At 39.8% G+C, this 13670-nt stretch overlaps 1 pseudogene; it reads right to left on the reverse strand.

The window, feature by feature from the left end:
* Positions 1-2404, reverse strand: part of LOC115102611 (multiple epidermal growth factor-like domains protein 6) — a 113278-nt pseudogene extending 110874 nt beyond the window's left edge.
* Between the last annotated feature and the right edge of the window lie 11266 nt (positions 2405-13670).

The raw sequence follows: 13670 nt of genomic DNA on the forward strand, positions 1-13670 counted from the left end.
TTCATTTCAAGTTAAAGCATACTGTTAGCTAGCTAGCTAATGTTAGCTGGCTGGCTCACTGGCTAAAGTTATGTGTATCATCTGTGTAGTAATATTATTTGTATCTCAGAACCATTTGCATTGCTAGTTATAGCCTAATGTTAGCTAGCTAGCTAACATTAAACCTGGTTGGTTAGCTTTAGCTACCTGTAGATTCAAGCAGGGTAGAAAAGTTGAGTTAAGATTATGGTTCATTGTTTAGCTAGCTAGTTAGTTAGCTACATGTCTAAACAGAAGACTCCACTATGCAAGTAACCATTTCACTGTACCATTTACACCTTCTGTATCCTGACAATAAACTTATATTTTATTTGATATAGTGTGTGTTTACCAGAGAAGTGAAGAACAACATGACCTGCACCAAAGTCAAATTAGGATATAACGTTAGGCCAACGAGACAGTGTCCAAGTATTTTCTGTAATTAGCCCGCCATTAACTTGTAAATAATTATCTTAATTGAGTTTATTTTCCTGTAATAATGAATACAAATTAGCTAAAGTTAAGACGTTGTCAGCTATATGATATGGTCATTATTTTAACTGGCTAGCCAGCTAACTTAGTGTTAGCTAGTTAGCAAACTAACAAGCTAGACACAAACCAAAACATTAAAAAGAAAGGAGGACCAGGGCACACTTCATATAATGAATTAAAATGTATTTATTTGTATGGCATGTTCAATGGAAACAAAGTTGAAAAACTTGGAAGTGTTTCGGCTGCATGGCCTTTTGTCAGGGAGTACAAAACATTGTTAAGAAAGTTGCTTTTAGTTGCCTAGTTTGCTAGATTGACATATACTAAATTCATTGTTAAACGGATGGGTTTATTGGTGTTAAAATACACCAGTTAGGTTATTTTGGTCCACCAGGCTGCTGATGTCATGCAGCCTGTCGTTTTGTGTTTATCCTTTTTCATTACAACAACAACAAGTTTGATGTCGGACACCAATAGAATGCTCATGATGTAACTATGACAACTGTATACAGACATGTCGATAGACAGTATAAACCAGCCTTTAGTCTTGAAATCTTTGTTTATTTAGTACACTACTGTAGTCACTCTGTTTAGCACATGGCCTCACATGTGAATGCTTAAAAAGATGGGTGGGGCTAAGGCTTAAGAAGGTGTGAAGATGCTGAATGGGTGTAGACAGAGAAGAGCTCTCCAGTAGGTGTACTTAAACATTCAAGGGCAATTTTCTCAAAAGTTTATCAATTTTCAAAACATAATTATTTTCCCATTGTTCCTGAACTGTAGTGTATGATGTACCATTTTCTAGCTCTGAGTCTCTACTTTTATCCAACGTTAAAAAAAAAACACAATTTCAAGTTTTGCTACATACGATCGAATCGAGCCGGTTGGTCACATATTTGTTATTTTGTAATTCTCTCTGTAATCAAGAAGGACAAACTCGATATAGACTTGCATGATCTCTCTCGCTCTCTCTCTCTCTGTCCCTCTCGCTTTCATTTCTACACAGGGCTCATAGAGCTCATCTTCCAGTATATTCCCCTTAACTGCAGCAGCAGTGTATCCTGATCCCTACCTGCTTTCGAAGTACTTTATACGTGTCCCATTACTCCACTCACACATTACCATTTTAAACATGCAAATAAATGCAGGTTAAGCCATTAATGTAGGTTTACAGCCCTATATGGGACAATGAAGTTGCATTGCATTGTATTTGTAACAAACAAACACACACACACACTGATAATGTGTCTACATGTCAGATGTCAGTATACACAGAAGCCTTGATTCAGCATTATAATCTCTTAGATGTAATCAATAAAAACTACAGGTTCCCTTGCATTCCAGGAGGTTCAAGTGACAAAGTCTAATGTCATACTCTACACACAATGACAGATATGATCTTGCTCACAACGGGGACTGATATACTGTACTATGGTAGGGCACTGTGCACACAGCACATACTTCTCACTCACCTGCACCTTTCATGTGCCCCGTGTGCCCCGTGTTGTAGCCATTGTATCCATAGAAGCAGGTGTAGCAGTTCCTGCGCTGGTAGCGGTATCTGCCAGGCCCATTATTAGCTCCCTGACCTGGGCTTAGCTGGCTCCAAAAGCCCACTAGAACCACCACGACCCATCCTAGGGATGCCATGGTCTTAACAGCACTGAAAGTGTGAGATAAGTATCTACAGAGAACTAAGCTTGGAAGTTAGAAGATTTGTAGATAGAATAGTAGAGCTTGTACCAAGCTGTCGATAGTCTCCCAAAGGAGGTGTGATCACCGCACCAGTTGACTCTCTGGGTTTAAGTATAGTAAGTCATTTTCTTTGTTATTTCAGGCAGCATTTCCTCTCTCTCTCTCTCTAACTCTCTCTCTCTCTCAGCTTTGACAGACATGCTGCATGTTTCTCTCTTTTAGTTGGAGACCCTCCCTCATCCCTCCTCCTCCTCTCGTTCTCATTCTCCCTTCCTCTCTCTCCATTCACCGAACGCAGGTCCACACTCCTCCTCCATGTCCCTCCCTCCTTCTTCCATCCTCAGATACAATGACAGAAGCACAGTTCTACGGAAGCGGAGAAACACGAACAACTGAACCACACAGGAACGTTCACAAGATATTGAATTACACCACAATAAAAGCATTTCAACACATTAAACTACATTCAACACATGAAACTGTTAAAAACAAATATTTATTCACATGATGGACTCGATCAACCTTGTCCAAAGTATATTGCTATAAGCCCGACATAAATCAACACGTTAATGTCATTTTGGACATTAAAGGCATTGTGGGATTTGCAAGGGCTGTTCTTGATGTATTCAATCATCTACTGCTGTGCATGGATGGGAGCAGCGAGGGAATAACCAACTTCAGCTGAGTGAGGGAAATAGCACGGTAATAGTGTGGTCAAGTGATGTGCCAAGCAAGCCATACGTGAGCTCATCTATAGAATGACAGAGCCTGAAGTAAAACCATTTTAAAGTTGAAGCTCATTTACTGCATTTCTATACATTTAAAACACTTTCAAATGTGGAGAACAGAATGTGGAGAACAGAAAAAAAACAATCAGAAAAGACAGCATTAGCTGCTGTAAGTTCATAGCATCAGCGACTGTATATTGTTGTGTATTATAAGATATTACTGCACTGTTGGAGCTATAAACACAAGCATTTCGCTACACCCGCAATAACATCTGCAAAATATGTGTATGCAACCAATAAAATTTGTTTTTTGTTCAGTCAGTTGTAATGATGAATTGCATAAAATCATAATCTCTTTTACATAGATATCTATTTTCTTCAAATTCCATACCATTTAAATGTGTATTCCTAGGCATTAATAAGTATGCTTCTCTATCTGTCTCCTCTGCATCCTCCTATATGCTTCCTCCTACATTCCTCCTGCATTGTTTGTTTGGGGGATGTCTGTAGACAAAGCAGGAGTTGTGGGATGGTTCTAACACACTGCAGCGTCTCTAGTCTCAACCTGGGGTAATTCGGGGGTAGTTCATTTCACGTATCAGGCCCTCTGCATGAACTGCAAGAGGGTGGACTTTGCTGTTTGGGTGAGTGGTGAATGTGCTGCTAAAAAGGAAAATCTGTGAGGCAAATCCGGGGGGGGGACAGAGGATATCATTACGAATAAACCACCGTTGATGATTCCACTTATTCACAAAAAGTCACATGCGATTAAAACGGTCAGATCAAGAATATAAGCATGCTGAGCTTTCATAAACACTGGGAGAAATATTTAGATGTTGACCCGTAATAAATGTTCTTTATTGTGTACAAAATATATGTTTTTATTAGGCTATTATAACCTCTGTATCCTCATATGTAGTTACGGCCCTTACTAGTGTAAAAAGACGACCCAGGCACACAAGCCTCAAACGTTGCTGTGTTGATGATGCTGCGTATGTAGCATGCAGGCAGCATTCACCACAGTGGGGGTGTATCAGTCATGTCTCACCTCCTGAGGCTGTCCTAATATGGATACCGTACAGTACCACAAAAAATACTTGGCTCGTGTACCTGTGCCATAAGTCCATGATACAAACCAGACACTCTGCGACACCTTAGACATTGTTCAGCAGCCAGTCGGACATGATTAGAAAGAGATTGGGCTGTTCACATCACAGTGGTTCATACTTTCCTGAATGCACCTCCATTGACTAGGCTAAAGGCCTGCTTTGAAGTGAGAGCATTTTATGTTGGCTTTGCCTCAGGGATCCTCTGTCTTTTCCATGGCAGTGAGACTCTTGGGATGAATTGTTCCTGTCTTTTATAGGTACTGTCCTCAGGCCAAAAGGTCTGGACTTAAATAGGACACACATGAGCACCAAGCACAAACACACACATGGACATGCAAACACACACAAACATGCACGCAAACACACACAGAATCATTGTAGCACCACTACATTTCTGCGGCTCAGTATAGATTGTTCCCAACATGCTCGTGCATACGTGACACATCTACACACCTACACTCCTGCTTACTGTAATACAGCACGGCATGGACACAGCTCCTGGAGGCTTCTTATGAATAATGAGGCCAAGGAAAGAAAACATAGCAGTTCAAAAGCCAAGACTTAATGTAAACCGGACAGGACATTCTTCATTCTTAATGACTTTCCAAACATCTGCCTCTTCTTTTCATTTCAATAGGCGGCTGTTGGGATTCCTAGTGTAATAGAGAAAATAGCTATCATTGCCATGACCGAAGAATAAGTCGCTCCCAAGGGGACCAACACTTTTGGACAAAAAGTAAAAATAACAGTGAATTCTTTGTGTCAAGAACATTCAAAGGATTAAAAGAGTCATTAATTGATTTCCGATGGATATGTGAGAGGTTGAATATATACTTTATTAAATGACAAACTAACTTGAGGACTCTCTCCTTGGAATTAATTAGCATGTCAAGTGCCTCTGGATTTGACACTGAAGACGAAGAGGAAAGATTTGGAGGGTAAAATGACACTAACAAAATGTGTTGCATCAGAGAGTGTATATGTGTGATCCTCGGCTCCAGCTCTACTCACTGAGGGGCTCTGTGTGTCGGTGAGTTAATTAGTGTGGTTTGAAGGTAGCTAGCTAGACACTAAACTACCATGTAGCTAGATTACGCCAAAGGACTAAAGGATATTCTCCATAGATTTGACCTGGCAAATGTTTTTGAGTCAAAAACTCTCAGTATCCCTGAAAAGATTCAACAACATCAACTTTGCGTCCTTTTTAGTATGTGCAATGAATCAGGGAACAAAGACAACCATGCATGTATGGCAGATTAACGCTACATTAACGTTACAATTTGACATCAATTCGCCTTTCTGAAACTTTAAGACATATCGGCCTGGATTCAGAGGCCTCAACTATTCAGATCTCAAGTTCAAATCCCAGGTCGGACTATGTTACGCTGGGTAGAATGACACGGCTGGTCTTGAGGGCAACGGAACCCATCTTTAAAGCTAAAATGCGCGAAAGGTGAAACAGCACCACTGGATGCCCCAGGCACATTTGCTATTGTTTGTGTTGTGTTTTTGAAAAGGAGGAGATGAGCATCCAGCATCGTAATAAAACAAATCATAGTACATACTGTCTGTCACGGGAGCAATGATGTGCAATGATGTCCGAGGGAAGAAAACAGTGTTCATTTGTTGAAGTAAAAGTCTTTGTTGTTGTAATGTCACAAACAGACGGACGTGGCCGTTTCAACGCAACAGATTCCAACTTAAACAGAGGTAACTACGTGTATTCGAGTCTACGTCCAGGAAGTAAAAGATCAGGTAGAGAGAGGCACCTTTGAAGCCGTGTCCATGTAAGGACACACTAATTACAGAGATCCCCTTGTAATAACACTGCTTTGCGCAATCACTTCCTATTCGTCAAAAAGGTTGGCTGAGATCAGACAGACCACCACAACTAAGCACTAATGACGTGGCTAAAGCTATGGTGAGGAGAACCTTTCATCTCATAATCTAGATGGTCATCGATGTAATCAAAGTATAAAATAATTGTTCTTTTGGGGTTTAGTGGTGAACATATTATTATAATTACGTTCCGACCCCCCAATCATCCGCATCTGACAAATATCGGCCTGCGGTTGAATTTAGTTGCCTACCCCTGCTATACAGTATTCTTTGTTAATTCTGTGAACCCATACCATTCTGTTTTAAAGGGAAAGATTGCAAAATTGCAAAATTACAAACTGCTTACAGGGTGAGGAAATCGATATGTAATTTTGCAATTTGGGTGAACTATTCCTTTAAGTGATACTGCAGGCTTGTATTCACAGATGCTTCTGGGACCAGTGTGAGGTGACAGGTGACATCACCGGGTGACAGCACTCACCTTGGCAGGTCTTGCCGTCCTCCCTGTGCACCTGTCCAAGTGAACACTTGCAGTAGAAGCTGCCAATGGTGTTGCAGCGCAAAGTCTCACAGCCACCGTTGGTCTCCTCACACTCATTCATATCTGAGAGGGAAAGAGGGGTTTAGGGGTGTGTAAGTAGGGCCCAAAGCTTTGATAACCATGTGACCTGACTAGGAAAATGGATACAGTATATGGGCCATAAGACTTCTGACAAAATGTTTTAATTTTATGCTGAGTCATGTGGTCATGGTGCATCAGGTCAACTCCTCTGCCTTCAACCTTGTTCACTGGCTTTCCTACTGCAGATTTCACAGGGAAATTTGCTACATCCCTGGAGGCCATTTTGAAAATGGATTAGTTCAAACAGATACATCTTGTACTGTAACCACGAACAGCCCAATGCCAGAAAATAACGGACGAAACATCTTCCATAAACAACTTCCAAACATGGCAAATTACTTCAACCTTTTTTTCATTATATTTCAAGAATCGTATCACTGCCAATGGAAAACACAAACAGAGATCTGAAAAATCACAACCTCCAGTTTCGCTGGCTCCAACTCCTGACCTTTTCAAAGTAGATGACAGCGAAATGGCTGCACGGTGCACATCCAACTTTCCAACATTAGGAGCAAACATTTTCCAGCTCGTCTTTTTGAACCGTTAGTTAAAACATTAGTGCAACTGTTTGCTTCAATCAGTGCATTCTGCCACTCGTCTAAGCTGCCTAATCAGAAAGGATCACATCAATAGCTCTGGTATTAAATACAAGTCATTTTTCCAACCATTTTTAACAGACAGATTATTTCACTTAAAATTCACTGTATCACAATTCCAGTGGGTCAAAAGTATACATACACTTAAGTTGAATGTGCCTTTAAACAGCTTGGAAAATTCCAGAAAATGATGTCATGGCTTTAGAAGCTTCTGATAGGCTAATTGACATCATTTGAGTCAGTTGGAGGTGTGCCTGTGGATGTATTTCAAGGCCTACCTTCAAACAGTGCCTCTTTCCTTGACATCATGGGAAAATCAAAAGAAATCAGCCATGACCTCCACAATTCTGGTTCATCCATGGGAGCAATTTACAAATGCCTGAATGTACCACGTTCATCTGTACAAACAATAATACACAAGTATAAACACCATGGGACCACGCAGTCGTCATGCCACTCAGGAAGGAGATGCGTTCTGTCTCCTAGAGATGAATGTACTTTGGTGCAGAACAACAGCAAAGGACCTTGTGAAGATGCTGGAGGAAACAGGTACAAAAGTATCTATATCCAGAGCAAAACGAGTCCTATATTGGCAAAACCTGAAAGGCCGCTTAGCAAGGCCACTGATCCAAAACCGCCATAAAAAAGACAGACTATGTTTTACAACTGCATATGGGGACAAAGACCGTACATTTTGGAGAAATGTCCTCTGGTCTGATGAAACAAATATAGAACTGTTTGGCCATAATGACCATCGTTATGTTTGGAGAGAAAATGGGGAGGCTTGCAAGCCGACGAACACCATCCTAACCGTGAAGCACGGGGGTGGCAGCATCATGTTGTGGGGGTGCTTGCTGCAGGAGGGTCTGGTGCACTTCACAAAATAGATGGCATCATGAGGAAAGAAAATGATGTGGATATATTGAAGGAACATCTCAAGACATCAGTCTGGAAGTTAAAGCTTGGTTGCAAATGGGTCTACCAAATAGACAATGACCCTAAGCATACTTCCAAAGTTGTGGCAAAATGGCTTAAGGACAACAAAGTCAAGGTATTGGAGTGGCCATCACAAAGTCCTGACCTCAATCCCATAGAAAATTTGTGGGCAGAACTGAAAAAGTGTGTGCGAGCAAGGAGGCCTACAAACCTGACTCAGTTACACCAGCTCTGTCAGGAGGAATGGGCCAAAATTCACCCAAATTATTGTGGGAGGCTACTCAAAACATTTGACCCAAGTTAAACAATTTAAAGGCAATGCTACCAAATACTAATTGACCCACTGGGAATGTGATGAAAGAAATAAAAGCTGAAATAAATCATTCTCTCTACTATTATTCTGACATTCCACATTCTTAAAATAATGTAGAGATCCTAACTGACCTAAGACAGGGCATTTTTACTTGGATTAAATGTCAGGAATTGTGAAAAACTGAGTTTAAATGTATTTGGCTAAGGTGTCTGTAAACTTCCGACTTCAACTGTAGTGGGGGATTTGATGGGACCAAAAGTATTGGGACAAAGGCACTTATGTGTACTAAAGTAGTGAAAAGTTTAGATAATAAATAACATCCCCCGAAAAATGCTAACCTGCCCAGTTATTGCAATGTTTTAGAGGTTAGCACATCTTGCTCTATTCTTATTTACAATAAAAGTGACTCCAAAATGACACAATACATTATTTACCAATCATTTCTATTGGGAAAAAAAAATCTGAAACACAACCAAAACAAACAGCAAATGCATCCAACAAGTTTGTAGTCACAAGTTTAATGTAATAATTTCCTGCTAGGAATATGGGACCAAATACAAAACCTTTGACTACTTTAACACACATAAGTGAATTTGTCCCAATACTTTTGGTCCCCTAAAATGGGGGGACTATGTACAAAAATGTCTTAATGATTCACAAGATATGGATGAAAATACCCTCAAATTAAAGGTGACTTGCTATTTCTGTGTTTGGCCTGGTATGGTTCTCAATCAGAGGCAGCTGTCAATCGTTGTCCCTGATTGAGAACCATATTTAGGTAGCCTGTTTTCTATTGTGTTTCGTGGGTGATTGTTTTCTGTTTTCTGTTGTGTGTCTGCACCAGCCAGAACTGTTTTCAGTTGTTTCTCTTTGTTATTTTGTTATTTCCGTGTTCATTTAATAAATATGGACACATACTACGCTGCACCTTGGTCCTCACCTTCTTCCGCCGCCAACGGCCGTTACAGTGACAGTCTGCACTTTAACCTCAGTCATTGTATTATTTCAAATCGGAAGTGTTGGAATTCAGAGCCTAAACAACAAAACATGACACTGTCCCAATCCTTTTGGAGCTCACTGTAAGTTGTATCGACTCTAGCTCTTCTCTGTACCCCACACATACAGATAATTGTATGGTCCCTTAGTCAGGTAGTGAATTTCAAGCACACATTCAACCACAAAGACAAGGGAGGTTTTTCAATGCTTCACAAAGAAAGGGCACCAATTGGTAGATGTGTAAAGCATGGTTAAGTTATTAATGATGTATTAATACACCCAGTCACTACAAAAATTCAGGCTCAGTTGCTGGAGAGGAAGGAAACTGCTCAGGGATTTCACCATGAGGCCAATTGTGATTTTAAACAGTGTTGAATGGTTGTGATAAAAATGTGGATGGATCAACAACATTGTAGTTACTCCAGAATACTTACCTAAATGATAGCGTGAAAAGAAGGAATCCTGTTCAGAATAAAAATATTCCAGAACATTTTGAACATCCGGTTTGCAACAATACAAAGCGTTATGTTTGGAGCAAATCCAACACAACAACTTCACTGAGTACGACTCTTCATATTTTCAAGCATGGTGGTGGCTGCATCATGTTATGGGTATGCTTGTCATTGCCCAGGACTAGGGAGTTTTTTAGGATATTGAGAAATGGAATACAGCTAAGCACATGCAAAATTCTAGAGGAAAACGTGGTTCAGTCTTCTTTCCAACAGACACTGGGAGAACAATTCACCTTTCAGCAGGACAATAACCTAAAACATAAGGCCTCATCTATACTGGAGTTGCTTACCAAGACAATATTGAATGTTCCTGACTTAAATGTTTTGACTTAAATCAGCTTGAAAATCTATGGCAAGACATGAAAATGGCTTTCTAGCAATGATCAACAACCAACTTGACAGAACTTTAAGAATTTCTTAAAGAATAATGGCCAAATATTGTACAATCCAGGTGTTCAAAGCTCTTAGAGACTCATAACTGCAATCGCTACAAAAGGTATTTCTAACATGTATTGTCTCAGGGGGCGAATACTACTTTCATAAATCTTTCATAATTTTCAAATGTTTCATTTACATTAGAATATTTTGGTAGATTGTTGACCACCAATGACAATTAAACCCATTTTAACCCCACTTTGTAACAACAAAATATGGAAAAAGTCAAGGGGTGTGAATACTTTCTGAAGGCATTGTATATCCCTGCTTCTAGCGAAGGTCCCTTTGGTAGCACTATAGACAGTCAATAAGGAATGAGGTCCATCAACACTCACTGGAATAAAGCGTAAGCTGTTCACAGACAATTCAGGCCAAATCATTTGAATGGTCAACATTCCATTTCTGTTAGTCAGTCTGCTGCTTCTTCATTGAACTATAAAAGACTCCACAATGCCATAGTAGAAGGGAACAAGTTAATCTTACGGCCAGTTCTTCAGGACCCAGGCCGATAGTGGTGGACACATGTAATGAGACAGGGTTGTGTTGGTATGCTGTCTTTACAGGTCTTCAAGTCCTGGCATGCAAACACACGTACACACAGCCACATACGCGCATGTGTTCGACACACACACACAAATCAAATGGAACAGAATGTACCTCATTTGCCGGCCAAGACCGGCAAAAATATATTCCTCCAGTCCAGTGGGGAAAGCAGTGTCACATTATCAGGTCGGTGCAAGGTTAAGCAGAGCCAAGCCAAAGCACACGCCAAAATATTGACTGAAATACGTACATGCAAACACACAAAGCAGGCTAACACAGTTTTGCCGTGTGCAGACAACCTGGGTTCACTTCAAAGTTTCAACCTATTAGTCGATCACATTTATCAAGATTGTTGTCTCGCTCTAAAATCATATTAAAGGGGCTTTCGAGGGTGCTAATTTGACAACAAAAAAAGTCTGAACTAGTCCTAGATACAAAATAGTTTTACAATATTTACAGTCAGGTCGAACAAAAATGATTGGCACCCTTGATAAAGATGATCAAAAAATGATGTGTAAAATAAATAATTCAAGCTATATTGGATGCTCAATAAAATAGGGTTCAAGTCCTGAGACTGAGATGACCCCATAACATCAAAGATCCACTACCCTATTTCATAGTAGGTATGGGGTTCTTTTCTGCTCATGCATCCATTTTTCAACACCAAACCCACCACTGGTGTGCATCTGACCATGTCATCTGACCATAGCACTGCCTGGAGTTAAACAGCATTGGCACTTGAACCCCATTAAAAACCTGTGGTTTGAATTGAAGAGGGCAGTCCGTAAGTGCAAACCAATGATATCAAGGCTCTGGAAAAATTATGGTAACGATTTACGTTGACCACATATCCATAACACATTTATTATACTATAATCATAGTATAATATTATACTATAATCATTTCATGAACTTGTTATAACAGGTCCCAACCGCATTTTTAAAAGTTAATGAAATATATACATAGCATATCTACATAATGCATTTATGTCATGCTATGCAAGAGCTCATATTTAGGTATCTTAATAGATGCATTATTACAATGACATTGTAGTGTCATCGTTATGGCTGTTCTCAAAAGTAGATAAAATTACAGAGTATTCATCATTATGGCTGTTCTGCACTGCCATACCAGTGTTAGTGAATATGCCAAAACGTCAAACCGCATTTAGAAAACTAGGCTTATATATAGCCTATAGCGTTCTATTTTCCATTCTTAAAGCATTTATACCTAAGGACTTCATGGTAATTAACTGTGCAGTTTGTCGCTGATCTATAACACTAACATTAAAGATCTATGTATAAATTCTATGCAGTCAATGTACTGTCATTTCTATTGTTCCATGTATAAAGCATTTACAAACATGCCTCACTTGTGAGAAATACAGACAGCGCAGAATGTAAAAGGAAATATGAATAATTTACTTCAATTTTCCAGATGTAATGTTAGCTAGCTAGCACAGAAAACTATTGCTAAGGACATCACCACAGACACCTACTATTTACATTTTTTGTTTGAATTTTCTTAAATAGATTTAGCAAAGATTTATATTCAAAACATTCAAACTAAATTCCACATTTCCGACTCATAACAAGCTATATATATTTTAGTAAGTAAAATGTAGCTACTAACACAGTGTGGTAAAGCTAGCTAGCGTTTCCCCCTTATTCACTAATGTAACATTTGCTAACTAGCTGAGAAGGGTCTGAATGTGGCAAGTTTCCAGGGGGCATTCCCTGACAATGGGGTCATTCCCTGACAATGGGGGCATTCCCTGACAACGCCCCTTCATTCTTCTCTTTTTAGTTCCACAAACTACCCTGTGCAGTAGGTGGCAGCAATACACCTCAAAGAAGAAGAAAAAAAACATATCGGTTTCACAGCCTTTGTGCTAAACACATCTACTACCCAACTCCAGTGATCAACAGATCTAGTTGGTAGTAGGTGCACCGGTTTGAGTCAAGAATTGCAACCCTGCTGGGTTTTTCAAGCTCAACAGTAATCCCGAGTGTATCAAGAATGGTCCACCACCCAAAGGACATCCAGCCACCTTGACACAACTGTGGGAAGCATTAGAGTCAACATGGCCCAGCATCCCTGTGGAACGCTTTCAACACCTTTTTGAGTCCATTCCCGACAAATTGAGGCTGTTCTGAGGGCAAAACGGGGTGCAACTCAATATTAGGAAGGCCCAACGAAACAAGCTGTATGTGCATCACCCAAAAAGCAGTTGCTTGCATTTGCAATTGACCCTCAACTAACCATTTAAAATTAGAAATACAAGGAAATAGAATTGAAACACAGTAGCTAGGTTTGTCTGGGTGTGATCCATGCATTGATTGTATATAGCTGGCCCAAAGAACTGGCCCATAATCATCCATGTTTGCCACATTTTCATTTTATTCAGTGAGCCTGGGAGAAAACCAGGGAAAAAAAGGGAAAGGAGAGGTAACTGGAAAAAAAAACAGAGAGAGAAGACATGCAATCCCAATTAGTCTTTCCTTGATTGCTTGCATCATTTCTCCTCGCCTCCTTCTCAACTGTATCGAGTATGTAAGTTGCATGGGAGCAGTAATACTGATATACATTGTTTTATATTTGGCTGCCAATCTTGCTCCCCATTATGAAATGTAATGTTGTTCATTATTTTGTTTTCCCCATCATCCAAGAAACGGATCAGTGGGGTAAGCTCTGCTCTTCTAACCAGCAGTTTCCCCTACAGTCTATGCGTTTAAATACAAGATTGAAATAATATTACACAATTCTAAAATGATTTAATTCAATTGAGAATAAATACATTTCCATTAGGTTCAATGTTATTAAACTGAAGCGGAA

The sequence above is a fragment of the Oncorhynchus nerka genome, linkage group LG20, assembly GCF_034236695.1.
Source record: "Oncorhynchus nerka isolate Pitt River linkage group LG20, Oner_Uvic_2.0, whole genome shotgun sequence".
In the NCBI taxonomy this organism is placed as follows: domain Eukaryota; kingdom Metazoa; phylum Chordata; class Actinopteri; order Salmoniformes; family Salmonidae; genus Oncorhynchus; species Oncorhynchus nerka.